Source organism: Arachis ipaensis, chromosome B04 (assembly GCF_000816755.2).
Source record: "Arachis ipaensis cultivar K30076 chromosome B04, Araip1.1, whole genome shotgun sequence".
Taxonomy (NCBI): domain Eukaryota; kingdom Viridiplantae; phylum Streptophyta; class Magnoliopsida; order Fabales; family Fabaceae; genus Arachis; species Arachis ipaensis.
Window position 1 is genome coordinate 132,404,021 of NC_029788.2, and position 14,354 is coordinate 132,418,374.

At 34.2% G+C, this 14,354-nt stretch overlaps 3 pseudogenes; all 3 read right to left on the minus strand.

The window, feature by feature from the left end:
* Nucleotides 2,545–4,526, minus strand: LOC107638196 (annotated as a pseudogene).
* Nucleotides 6,042–8,081, minus strand: LOC107637457 (annotated as a pseudogene).
* On the minus strand, nucleotides 8,858–12,330 carry LOC107637458 (annotated as a pseudogene).

Consider the following 14,354-nt stretch of genomic DNA (forward strand, 5'->3'; position numbering starts at 1 on the left):
ACGTTCTTTTTTTTTTTGAAGAGTGCTAGAAGGCCAGCATTTTTGTTAAATTCTGGCCAATACTTAACCATCAAAAGAAAATTGAATGATTTTACACCATTAGATGCAATCTCACATAATTAAAAACATTATTAATGACTAATTAATAACTAAAAATCACAAAATCTGTAGACTTTCTCTTTTTTTTTACTACAAAAATACAATGAAATGCATAAAATAATATATTTCTGTATTGCGTTTAACCTAGTAACTAATTATTTTTTTATTAAATGAAAAGAGCCGTAATTATTATTTTTATTGTCGCTAAAGAAAAATAAATTGTCACTAAAAATATTATTTTTAGTGGTGGTTATTATGTACGTTGTTTATTTGCTAAATATTAGTACCTTAAATAATTTTTAAGAACTAAAAAGTTCGTTTCGTATTTAATTAATTTGCAGAAAAAATCACATGGTAATGAAGTAGAAGGTTCTGGTGGAATAGGAGGAGTTAAGCTGCTGGGGACTCCAGGCCAGTAGGTTGCAAAAGAAAATTCTGCTATGCTTGTTAATTGTTATTTCAATTTGCAAGAGACCTCCTCCTAGCATAGCTACTAAACAAGATTAATAATTTATGAACATTTTATATATGTGGTTTGTGTGTAAACCTTTTTAAAATAAAATATTGAAATAAGAGGAATGGAACAAAACTTATGTTAATAGAAATAAAAGAGGCTTTTTAATTTGTATATGGAAGTCAAGCTGGTGTTGTACTCGGTTATGGGAAGGAGGGGGGCTTCGTATTAGTGTGATGTCAGGGTGGAATGGAAATCGGACCCTGCGATTTCATAACAATTTCATAAAAAATTTACACACTACTAGCAACACGGAGGTTTCGATTACCACCTTTTAAAAATTCAAAATTTCACCAACTCCAAATCGGACCCTCCTATTTGTGGAGTCAAATTTGAAATTCAATGAACTTGCACTCTCTCCGAGTTTTAGGATCTGACATTAATAAAAAATCTGTATTCCATGACTCCGTATCTGGAGAAGACACGCACATGCCTTCCATATTGAAAAAATTGAGCCAATAAAAAAAATGAAGTCAATCTTTTTTAATTATTACATGTCTCTATATATCTTTCCATTTTATTAGCCTAGAATATAATTAAGAGCTGACAAATAAAAGGAACCAAGTGAAAAAAAAAATGAAATAGAACGGATAAATTGCATAATGAGTTATTTGATAAAAAAAAAAAAAATTTAACCAGGTAAGTTAAACCGTATATATTGAGAACAATTGGATAAAGTTTGTTAGTTAGTACCGACTGGCAAAAAATTATGTATATACAGGTTCTCCAATTAATGTACGTATGATAGGATGATAATAAGTTAAATAACACCTTTATTATACGATTAGTTGGTTAGGTGTAGACTATATCAAAGTAATTTGTATTTACAGTGTGTAATATAAAGTTTTCTCTGCTTTTTTACATTTAAGTTGAAACTACTATTATTACTAACTTGATAATACTAAATTATATGCAGCAATAATCATCATCTAAAAATATTTCGTGTTATTTAGGTCGATCTTATTTCTTATATTATGTGCACACTTTCTCAAACTCAAAAGTTTGATCCTCCTGGCAATCTTTGTAGGTATAATTATAGGTGAAAACTCAGGTGCAGTTAACTTCACGTGAAGTTGATAATTGAGAATTGATAGACAAAAATTCAGTCAAATTAGTCAACTAATTTAACGACTCTCAACCATTAATTTTAGTTGAAGTTGACCGAAACTGAGTTTTCAACATAGTTATATAGTATTTTGAGGAATCAAAACATACACATACATATCTCCTTTGGTTATTACTTATTAGGTTAAATTACATAGTTAGTCCCTACACTTTTAGTGAAATTGTAAATTAATCCTTACACTTTAAAAATTTATAATTGGGTCTTTAAAAAAATTAAAATTTATAATTTAGTCCCCACCGTTCAAAAAGTGTCTGATTTAACAAAATATTCTCAGCATATTCTCCATTTTAATAGTATTATGTTAAATCAACACTTTTTGAACGACAAGGACTAAATTACAAATTTTAATTCTCTTTAGAGACTCAATTACAAACTTTTAAAGTGTAGGAATCAATTTACAATTTCACTGAAAGTGTAGGAACTAACTGTATAATTTAACGTACTTATTAATACACAATTTTTTTATATTAATATTATTTATTAATAATATTTATTATCTGTACTAGGACACATCAAGCGGATTAATCATCATAAAATACAAATCTATGAACTACAAAATGAGAATAATAAAAGTTTTGGTCAAATGCACAATAGGATAGTACTATTCATATTCATTAGTCAATATCATATTATTGATCCTTAAACAGAAAGCATAACAAAATTTAAAAGAGCAAGCTGAAATGATGCATGTAAAGCGGAAATTTCCCTAAACATTCTTACTACTAATAATAATAATAATAATAATAATCCAAATCATCAGTTTCTTCATGGTTGTATCCATGGACCTTGTTGATCATATTGGTTGTCAAATATTCTGCAACTTTTTAAGATAGTTCTTAAACACAGAAGCCTCAGTTTCATGCTCACTCTGAAGCAATCTTTTTCCCTCTCTTAATGCAGCCATAATTACCTTAGAGCTGAAATCTAAATCCTTCATAGCTTTCTCCATGCAGTAAATATATTCATCCAAAGTATTCTTTGCTTCCACCATCTTCTTGAACTTCATATCCTCTTCCTTGAACAACACAGCTTCCTCAATCATTCTCTTAATTTCAGCACTTGAGAGTCTTCCTTTTTCATTAGTAATGGTGATTCCATTCTTCCTACCAGTTGTTTCATCCTCAGCACAAACTTTTAAGATACCATTAAGGTCCAGTTTAAACTTAACATTGATAGGATGATCTTGAGGAACAAGTGGAAGCCCCAAAAGCTTAAACTTACCAAGCAAGTTATTTTCACTGGCTTTTGTCCTTTCACCCTCATACACCATAATTGAAGCAGATGATTGATCATCTTTAGTTGTTAGATATACAGCACTTATACTTGCTGGAATGACGGTATTCCGAGGAATTACAACACTCATCAAATCTCCTTGTGTTGATATACCAAGAGACAGAGGAGTGACATCCACCAGAACCAAGTTTGGTACAATGCTATAACTTTCACTCAACAAAGCAGCTTGAACTGCAGCACCATAAGCAACTGCTTCATCCGGGTTGATACTCTTACAGAGCTCCTTCCCCTCACAATTTCTGCAATAATCTCTGCACTTTGGGAATCCTTGAAGATCCACCAACAAGGACCACATCATGTACATCACTTTTGGCCATGTTAGCATCATCAAGGCACTTCTGAGAAATCTCCATGCACTTCTCAAACAAGTCCCTGTTGAGTTCTTCAAACCTTGCACGAGTTATAGAGAAACGAAAGTCAATGCCTTGAAACAAAGCATCTATCTCAATAGTAGTCTCATTAGCATGTGAAAGTATCCTTTTCGCTTTCTCACATTCGTTTCTCAACCTCCTCATTGATCTGGGATCCCGAGTAATGTCCATTCTGATCTTTCTTTTGAACTCTTGTACCAAGTGACTCATCATTCTGTTATGGAAATCTTCCCCTCCCAGATGAGTGTCTCCGGCAGTGGCCTTAACTTCAATGTTATCACCTTCAATTGTGACTAGAGACACATCAAAGGTACCACCACCAAGATCAACTATGAAAACATTGCGCTTTCCGGAACATTTGGCTCTCTTTTGAAGGCCATATGCAAGAGCCGCGGCTGTTGGTTCGTTGATGATTCTGATGACATTAAGGCCGGCAATGATGCCGGCATCTTTGGTGGCTTTTCGCTGCGAGTCATTGAAATAGGCAGGGACTGTAATCACTGCATTGTCCACAGAAGACTCCAAATAGGCCTCTGCAATCTCCTTCATCTTTGTGAGGATCATAGATGAGATTTCTTCAGCAGCAAGACACTTTTCCCTGCCTTTGTAGTTCACCATAATCATGGGTTTGTCATCAACACCAGATACAACCTTGAATGGCCATAACTTAAGATCATTGTAAATTGCAGGATCTTTGTATTTTCTGCCAATCAACCTTTTAGCATCTACAAAAGAGTAATCTTGTTTTAGTTTCATATTTTCTTTGTGTAGGAGAAATAATAATGAACCAAACTAGTGTACTATAGTTAGATGAATGTGGTAACTAACTAACTAACTAACAATCAGTTTGAATCAAATTAACATTATTAATGAGACTAAGATGAAATCAAACATGTTACCAAAGATGGTGTTAGAGGGGTTGGCTGCGGCTTGATTTTTAGCAGCATCACCAATCAACCTTTGAGAATCAGTGAAGGCAACAAAAGAAGGTGTAGTTCTGTTGCCTTGATCATTCACAATAATCTCTGCACGACCATTTTGTTCTTCCCATGCAGCAACACACGAGTATGTAGTTCCAAGATCGATTCCTATCGCATGACCCTTATGTTTTGTTGCCATACTTCAATTCTCTTTGAGAAAAGCAGTGTATAAATGAAATATGAACATGAATAGCTTCTGAATGCGTATATATGTACACACAGATAAATAGAAAGATATACTAATAAAATTTTATTTATGTTCCTTGAAACCATAAATGAATTATTAATGTATTATACTAGTATCAAGATTCAAGGGTGAAGCTTAATTGTTCGTTCCCCAGTAGTTAACCAAACACTATATGGCTATCAGTCATGCGAATCATCACTGATACTACTATGACCTTGAATAAAGCAAAGAAAAATCTCTGCATTTACTCTCTTCTCTTTGTCTCTCTCAGATATCAATGTCATCGAAACTTGATTTTCTTCTACCTTTGTAACCATGCATCCCGGTAACAGTAATAAGTATATTTCATAAATAGTGAAAACTTGCATGCAGTTGTCTTTATCCTTACATGATTTGACAAGTTTAACTAAATTATCATGTAGTGTTTAACTTTCACCATTAATAAATATTCATAAGGACCTTAACTAAAGCAATGTTAGATTTAATTCATTAATAATCATCCAAAGCATTTATAGCTAATGCCTTTTCAAGAAACTTCATATCTTCAGCCTTGTATTTCTCATTCGCTTGATGGTAATCTGGTTCTCATTGCCAGTGATATTTTCCTTAGCAGATACACAGAGGATGCCATTAGAATCTATATCAAAGCATACCATAATAGGATGGCCTCGAGGAGCAGGAGGAATACCAGAAAGTTGTTATCACTGGCATTCATCCTCTCACCCTCGTAAACTTGTTCATCTACAGAGCATTGGTTATCATAGACTGTGATATATTCTGCTGTCTTGAAATAAGCAGGCACAGTAATCACAACATTCTAACAACAATCATTGGTTTGTCATTAACACCAGATATGACCTTAAATGGCCACAACATGAGATCATTCTTAAGAATGGGGTCCCTATATTTCCTACCGGTTAACCTCTTAACTGTTAATGTTGTAAGTGTGAGGAGCGTATAAAATTAGTTTCACACTCATGAAAGCAAGGAAGAGTGAGAAATTTATAAGATAAGAGACTTATTAACTTAACACTTCAAGATTTTGAGTTAGATGTGGTGTTACTAACAAAAATATCTGCATTCTAAACGATCACCTTTGAAAGAAGGAGATATAATATAAAAAATTCATTTGATCTCATCAACAAACGAACTAAACTATGATAAATTGATAATACAATACTATAGGTTAAGCTGATATAGCTTTCTTTATATAGATATTTTAGCTCTCCAAAGTTATAAGCTGATATAGTTAGGTGAATGTAGTAATTAACTACCACTTTTCAACCAAAAACAAGCAACTTCAACTAATTACTTTCCCACTAAGATTACTAGGAACATAAAACCAAACTAAAATAATTTAAGAGGTATTTATAATTTTTTATTAAGTTAAAATAAAATTAAAAAACTCATCAAATTAAATTAAATATTTTAAAAATATAAACTAATAAGTCTGGAAAAATACTTAAACACTTTATATCCCGAACATTTTGAAGCAAGTATTAACCTTGTTGATCAGTATTGGTCGACAAATGTTCTGTAATCTTCTAAGATAGTTCTCAAACACACAAGCTTCAGTTTCATGCTCATTCTGAATCAAAGCTTTTCCCTCACTGAATGCAGCCATGATTCTCTGCTTTTTGGAAGGCGAAACCTTAGAACTTACATCAGAATCCTCCATAGCTTTCTCCATTTTGTAAATATAATCGTCCAAAGCATTCTTTGCTTTTACCATCATCTTGAACTTCTTATCCTCTTCCTTGAACAATGCAGCTTCCTTAACCATTCTATTAATTTCAGCATTTGAGAGTCTTCCTTTCTCATTAGTAATCGTAATTCCATTCTTGCTACCAGTTGTTTTATCCTCAGCACGAACCTTCAAGATACCATCAAAATCCAGTTCAAAGTAAACATTGAAAGGATGGCCTTTAAAAACAAGAGGAAGGCCCGAAAGCGGAAACGTACCCAGCAAATTATTGTCACTGGCTTTTGTCCTTTCACCTTCATACACATTTATTGTAACAGTGGATATATAATCTTTAGGTGTAAAATACACAGCACTTCTTTTTGCAGGAATGATGGTATTCCTAGGAATTACAACACTCATCAAATCTCCTTTTACTTTTATACCAAGAGACAGAGGAGTTACATCCACCAGAACCAAGGGTGGGACAAAGCTGTAGTCTTCACTCAACAATGCAGCTTGGACAGCGGCGCCAAAAGCGACGGCTTCATCCGGGTTGATACTCTTGCAAAGCTCCTTCCCTTCAAAGAAGTTGTGTAATAAACTCTGCACTTTTGGGATTCTTGAAGATCCACCAACAAGGACCACATCATGTATCTTGCTTTTCTTCATCTTAGCATCATCAAGACACTTCTGAGCAATCTCCATGAACTTCTCAAACAAGTCCCTGTTGAGTTCCTCAAAGCAAGCACGAGTTAAAGAAAACCGAAAATCAACGCCTTGAAACAAAGCATCTATCTCAATTGTAGTCTCATTAGTATGTGACAGTATCCTTTTCGCTTTCTCGCATTCATTTCTCAACCTCCTCAGTGCTCTGGGAGTCCCAGTAATGTCAACTCCGTTCTTTCTTTTGAACTCTTGTACCAAGTGACTCACCATTCTGTTATCAAAATCTTCCCCTCCGAGATGAGTGTCTCCGGTAGTGGCCTTAACTTCAATGTTATCACCTTCAATTGTGACTAGAGACACATCAAAGGTACCACCACCAAGATCAAATATGAAAACATTGCGCTTTCCGGAACAGTTGCCTCTCTTTTGAAGGCCATATGCAAGAGCCGCAGCTGTTGGTTCGTTGATGATTCTGATGACATTAAGGCCGGCAATGATGCCGGCATCTTTGGTGGCTTTTCGCTGCGAGTCATTGAAATAGGCAGGGACTGTAATCACTGCATTGTTCACAGAAGAGTCCATATAGGCCTCTGCAATCTCCTTCATCTTTGTGAGAATCATAGATGAGATTTCTTCAGCAGCAAGACACTTTTCCTTGCCTTTGTAGTTCACCATAATCATTGGTTTGTCATCAACACCAGATACAACCTTGAATGGCCATAACTTAAGATCATTCTCAATTGTGGGATCTTTGTATTTTCTGCCAATCAACCTTTTAGCATCTACAAAATAGTAAAATTTCCTGTGATATTTTCATATTTTCTATAACCAACCAAACCAATGTTCTATAGTTAGATAAATGTAGTAACTAACTAACACTTTGAATCAGATTAACATTATTAACGACACTGAAAAGAAATCAAACATGTTACCAAAGATGGTGTTAGAGGGGTTGGCAGCAGCTTGATTTTTAGCAGCATCACCAATGAACCTGTGAGAATCAGTGAAGGCAACGAAAGAAGGTGTAGTTCTGTTGCCTTGATCATTCACAATAATCTCTGCACGACCATTTTGCTTTTCCCATGCTGCAACACACGAGTATGTAGTTCCTAGATCGATTCCTATTGCACGACCCTTTTGTTTTTTTGCCATTCTTCAATTCTCTCTGTCAAAAGCAGTGCATAAATGAAATAAGATTATGAATAGCTTCTGAGTGTGTACATATAGAGAGAAATAGAAATATATACTAATAAAAGGGTTTATTTATATTCCTTGAAACCATAAAATAAATTAATAATATAGATTTAATATGTAAATTAATGTTAAACTTGAATGCTCATTTATGAAAAATGCTAAAAATCATAGCAAATTGAGAGTGACATCTAAAAGCTTAAAGCATCTAAAATTCTAGCCTAGCCCTAACAGCTTAAGACTTGAGAGTGACAGCATAAAACTCTTAATCTGCATGTCTGATCACAAACTGAAAAAATAAGTATAGAGTATAACATTGTTGTGGACACAGTTACACATACCTTAGAACTCAAAAGGGTAGATAGATGAGTCAAGCAAGAAACCAACAAATATCAAAGTTCAGAACCAAAAACAACGAAGAAGATAATAAAAATATCCCATCTCCTTTTATATATATATATAGATCAAGAATGTAGGACTTCTGTTGAACTCTAAATTTTAAATTCGAATTTTAAATTTTAGATTATAAATTTTAAATCAGAACCGTTAATATAAAATACTATAGAATAAGTTGATATAGCTAGGTGAGTGCAGTAACTAACTACCACTGTTCAACATAAATAACTGACAAAATCAAATCAAATTAATTAAGATTAACAAGAGAATTAGATGAAGTAAGTGTTGTTAGTTGGGTTAGCTGCAGCCTGGTTTTTATCAGAATCACCAATAATACCTATGAGCTTTGGTGAAAGCAACGCATGAAGGATTGGTTCCACGCTTCCATGCAACACAAGAGCACAGCACTGTATATGTCTATATATGTTGGTGATCCTTATTTATATTGGAATTTAAACATGATAAATTGGAATCTATTAGCTGCAAAATAAGGAGGTTTTGGTGAGGTGCACAATAGGATAGCACTATTTTCATTCATATTCATTAGTCAATATCATGCCTTAATTCTTAAACTATTAACTAAAACACTAGAGCCCTCCTTTTTACTGTTAAGTGTTAAGGAGGCAACACAAAACAGAAGCAAAACAAAATAAAAAGAGCATGCTGAAATTTCCCTAAATTGTCTTAGTAATAATAATCCAAGTTTCATCATCACTGTATCCATGGACCTTGTTGACATATTGGTTGACAAATGTTGTGCAAGTTATTAAGATAGTTTTCAAACACAGAAGCCTCAGTTTGATGCTCACTCTGAAGCAATCTTTCTCCCTCTCTTAATGCAGCCATAATTCTCTGCTTTTCGGAAGCCGAAACCTTAGAGCTTACATCAAAATCCTTCATAGCTTTCTCCATCCAGTAAATATATTCATCCAAATCATTCTTTGCTTTAACAATCTTCTTGAACTTCTTATCCTCTTCTCTGAACGATGCAGCTTCCTCAATCATTCTCTTAATTTCAGCACTTGAGAGTCTTCCTTTCTCATTAGTAATGGTGATTCCATTCTTGCTACCTGTTGTTTCATCCTCAGCACGGACCTTCAAGATACCATCAAAATCCAGTTCAAAGTAAACATTGAAAGGATGGCCTCTAAAAACACGAGGAAGGCCCGAAAGCAAAAACATGCCCAGCAAATTATTGTCACTGGCTTTTGTCCTTTCACCTTCATACACATTTATTGGAACAGCGGATTGATAATCTTCAGCTGTACCATATATAGCACTTTTTTTTTTGCAGGAATGATGGTATTCCTAGGAATCACAACACTCATCAAATCTCCTTCTAGTTTTATACCAAGAGACAGAGGAGTTACATCCACCAGAACCAAGGTTGGGACAATGCTGTAGTCTTTACTCAACAATGCAGCTTGGACAGTGGCGCCAAAAGCGACGGCTTCATCCGGGTTGATACTCTTGCAAAGATCCTTCCCTTCAAAGAAGTTCTGTAATAAACTCTGCACTTTTGGGATTCTAGAAGATCCACCAACAAGGACCACATCATGTATCTCTCTTTTTTCCATCTTAGCATCATAAAGACACTTCTGAGCGATCTCCATGCACTTCTCAAACAAGTCCCAGTTGAGTTCCTCAAACCTTGCACGAGTTACTGAAAAATGAAACTCAATGCCTTGAAACAAAGCATCTATCTCAATTGTAGTCTCATTAGTATGTGAAAGTGTCCTTTTTGCTTTCTCGCATTCGTTTCTCAACCTCCTCAGTGCTCTGGGATTCCCAGTAATGTCAACTCTGTTCTTTCTTTTGAACTGTTGTACCAAGTGACTCACCATTCTGTTGTCGAAATCTTCCCCTCCGAGATGAGTGTCTCCAGCAGTGGCCTTAACTTCAATGTTATCACCTTTAATTGTGACTAGAGACACATCAAAGGTACCACCACCAAGATCAAATATGAAAACATTGCGCTTTCCGGAACAGTGGGCTCTCTTTTGAAGGCCATATGCAAGAGCCGCAGCTGTTGGTTCGTTGATGATTCTGATGACATTAAGGCCGGCAATGATGCCGGCATCTTTGGTGGCTTTTCGCTGTGAGTCATTGAAATAGGCAGGGACTGTAATCACTGCATTGTACACAGAAGACTCCATATAGGCCTCTGCAATCTCCTTCATCTTTGTGAGAATCATAGATGAGATTTCTTCAGCAGCAAGGCACTTTTCCTTGCCTTTGTAGTTCACCATGATCATTGGTTTGTCATCAACACCAGATACAACCTTGAATGGCCATAAGTGAAGATCATTCTGAATTGTGGGATCTTTGTATTTTCTGCCAATCAACCTTTTAGCATCTAGAAAATAGCAAAATGTCTTGTGATATTTTCATATTTTCTATAACAAATCAAACTAATGTACTATAGTTAGATGAATGTAGTAACTAACTAACTAAAAAACACTTTGAATCAGATTAACATTATTAAGAAGAAATCAAATCAAACATGTTACCAAAGATGGTGTTAGACGGGTTTGCAGCAGCTTGATTTTTAGCAGCATCACCAATGAACCTGTGAGAATCAGTGAAGGCAACGAAAGAAGGTGTTGTTCTGTTGCCTTGATCATTCACAATAATCTCTGCACGACCATTTTGCTCTTCCCATGCTGCAACACACGAGTATGTAGTTCCTAGATCGATTCCTATTGCACGACCCTTATGTTTTTTTGCCATTCTTCAATTCCCTTTATCAAAAGCAGTGTATAAATGAAATATGAATATGAATAGCTTCTGAGTGTGTGTATGTATATAGAGAGAGGAAGAACGATATACTAACAAAAGGGTTTATTTATGTTCCTTGAAACCATAAAATGAATTAATAATATCAATGGTCAAGCTTAATTGTTGGTTCCCATAATCTGTATGGAAGATAAAAGGAACTACATGATGAATCTTACTACATTATTTCCTGTTTCTTCTTATGCTAAGTAAACTCTTTACTCTGTAGTATGTATTTTATGACTATGATTATACTTGCATTGTGTACTAACCAAACTTATACATTGATGTAAAAGTTTATAACTTTAAAGCTTTACAATTACTCTTAAGATTACCCATTAACAAAACAATTAAGCATTGACCTGCACTAAGTTATTTAGAAATTGATTAGATAATATGTAAATTAATGTTAAATTTGAATGTTCATTTATGAAAAATGCTAAAACTCTTAACAAATTGAGAGTGACATCTAAAAGCTTAAAGCATCTAACATTTTAACCTAGCCCTAACAGCTTAAGACTTGAGAGTGACAGCATAAAACACTCTTCATCTTTTTTTAGCAATTTTTTTTTTGTTGCATTTCAGTTGAAAAAATCTTGAGTGCTTGAGCATGGCACACCAAGTATTTGTGGATAACAGCAGCAAAGTTTCAAACTTGCTTTGAAAATGAACGATTTTGGATTATTGGATAGTAGTACATGAGAAGGAAACTCATCATGCTCCTTTCTACTTAATCTGCATGTCTGATCACAAACTGAAGCAAGTGGAAATTTAAGTGACAGCGAGATTATAACGTGTCAAGAACAAGCATCATTTGCTAACTTTCATTTGTGATGATCAGAAGACAAAAGTATAGAGTATACCATTGTTGTGGAAAGTTACACATACCTTAGAACTCAAAAGGCTAGATGAGTGGAAGCAAGAAATCAACAAATATCGAAGTTCAGAACCAAAAACAACGAAGAAGAAAACGAGGCCTGGTTTGCTGCTTCGCCTTCCTAAGCAAGTTTCTCCATGAGACCGGGACTAGAGAAAAAGGTAACCGCAAAAGAAATAAATAGAACGGTTTAGCTCACGTATACGGTATACTGTTTTTATATAAAAAAATATATATATAAAATTTAATTTTTAATGTATTTATTGTTTATTTATCAAAATAAATAATTAAAAGATTGTATTAATACTAAAAATGGAGTACTTCTGACTTTTAAATCCTAAAATGTTTGCATTGGTGAAGGAGTTAGAATATTGAGTAGAGAAAGTTAGAAATTAGAATTGAGTAGAGCTTTAGAAATGAAGCTGACGTTTAATTTAGATAAATATTTGAGAATTTTTTTACTGCATGAACATTAAAAAAAAAAAAGAAGATTTTCAGTTCATTGTTAATAGAATGACATCTCAGCTTAGCACTTAAAAAAACACAAAACTTCTCTTTTGTATGGTTACTTTGGTAGCATTAGCAACTATCTCTTTTTATCTCATGCAAACAATGAGATTATCACTGAGTATATGTAATAAAGTTGATCAAGTCTACAAAAATTTTGTGTGGGACAACAGCAGAGCTGGTAGTAAGGTCCATTTGATTAATTGGGAAAAGTGTTTACCAAAAAAATTTGGCGAGTTGAGCCAGAATAGCATGGAACTTGGTACGAAACAGGAATGTTCTTTGGATTAAATCAGAAGAAAAAATATATATGTGGGGAGAATACCATGCTCATTGTAAAGAAGTTCAAATCTTGCTCAAATGCATAGAAGAGTATCGTTTAAGTATGGCCCAAGTTTAAAAGGAATTTAATATGGCGGTTCAGTGACGGTGATAGCACTCAATTTTGAAAAGATCATTGGATCTCGAGCGTGAATAAACTTAAAGATTTTGTTCAACCAAAAATATCAGATGATATACTGAATATGGTTAGTGCGAAAAATGACAATTGGGATTTAGGTAAAATTGAGGAGGTTTTAGGAGAGGACTAAGTCCCTGTTTTTTCGTCCTTGAAAGCTCCAGAAACAAACTTGGGGATGATCAAGTAGTGTGACTTCTTAATTCTAGCGGTAAATTTAGCAATAAGTCAACGTTTTCTATCTACTTGAACGTTCCTGAGGACTCTAAGGCTTATTTATTTTTGAAAATTTGGAAAGTTGAAGCCCTCCAAAAGATGCCCACCTTTCTTTGACTAGTTACTAATGAAGCCTTTTTGACAAATGAGGTTCGAGTTTGCAGGCACATGATCCAAGAGGATACTTACCCGATTTGTGATTCTTTTTCAGAGTCTTTGCTCCACGTCCTTCGTAACTGCAGAGTCGCAACAAATATATGGAAGAACATTGACACTTCATTGAGTTCCAGTACGTTCTTTAGTCAACCCCTCTTTCCTAATTATTAAAGAACTTATCATCTCAATCCCATTATCATGGCGTTCTTTGGCCCTAGTATTTTACTGCACTCTATGCTCTCTTTGTTATCGTTGCAACAAGCATTTTTTGAGAGGGACAATACAGTAGATAAAGGTAATATCCATGATTTGTTACAAAGGACACTCAGGCGACTTACGGAGGTACGTTAAGAGACCATGAAGATAAATTTTTAGCTTGTTATAGTGCAAATCTAGACAGGTATACAATGACTTTAGCAGAACTTTGGAGTATTCTATTATGATTGGATTTAACTTTAAACTTTGGATACATGAATATTTACATCGAAGTGGATTCTAAAGTAGCAGTAAATCTCTACCTTCAAGAAATCATCGAGTTGCGCTTTACAAGAGCATTAGTTTTGGTTATTAAAAAATGTTGCACTAGGCTAAGCAATTAAAACATCTTTCATGAATTTTGAAAAATGAATACTTGTTTAGATAGATTGACATAATAAGAATATGAGTCTCAATTGAAATGTCATTTTTTTTTCTTATGTATTTTTTTAAATTTTCATGCATACTTCATTAAAACTGCTTTCTGTAGGACAATTTCGTTTTCTTTCATTTTGGGTTCTATGTCCCGGTATCTATAAAAAAAAATGTTAAATCTTAAATTATAAATATTAAATTTTACAATTATAAATTTAAATCACAACCG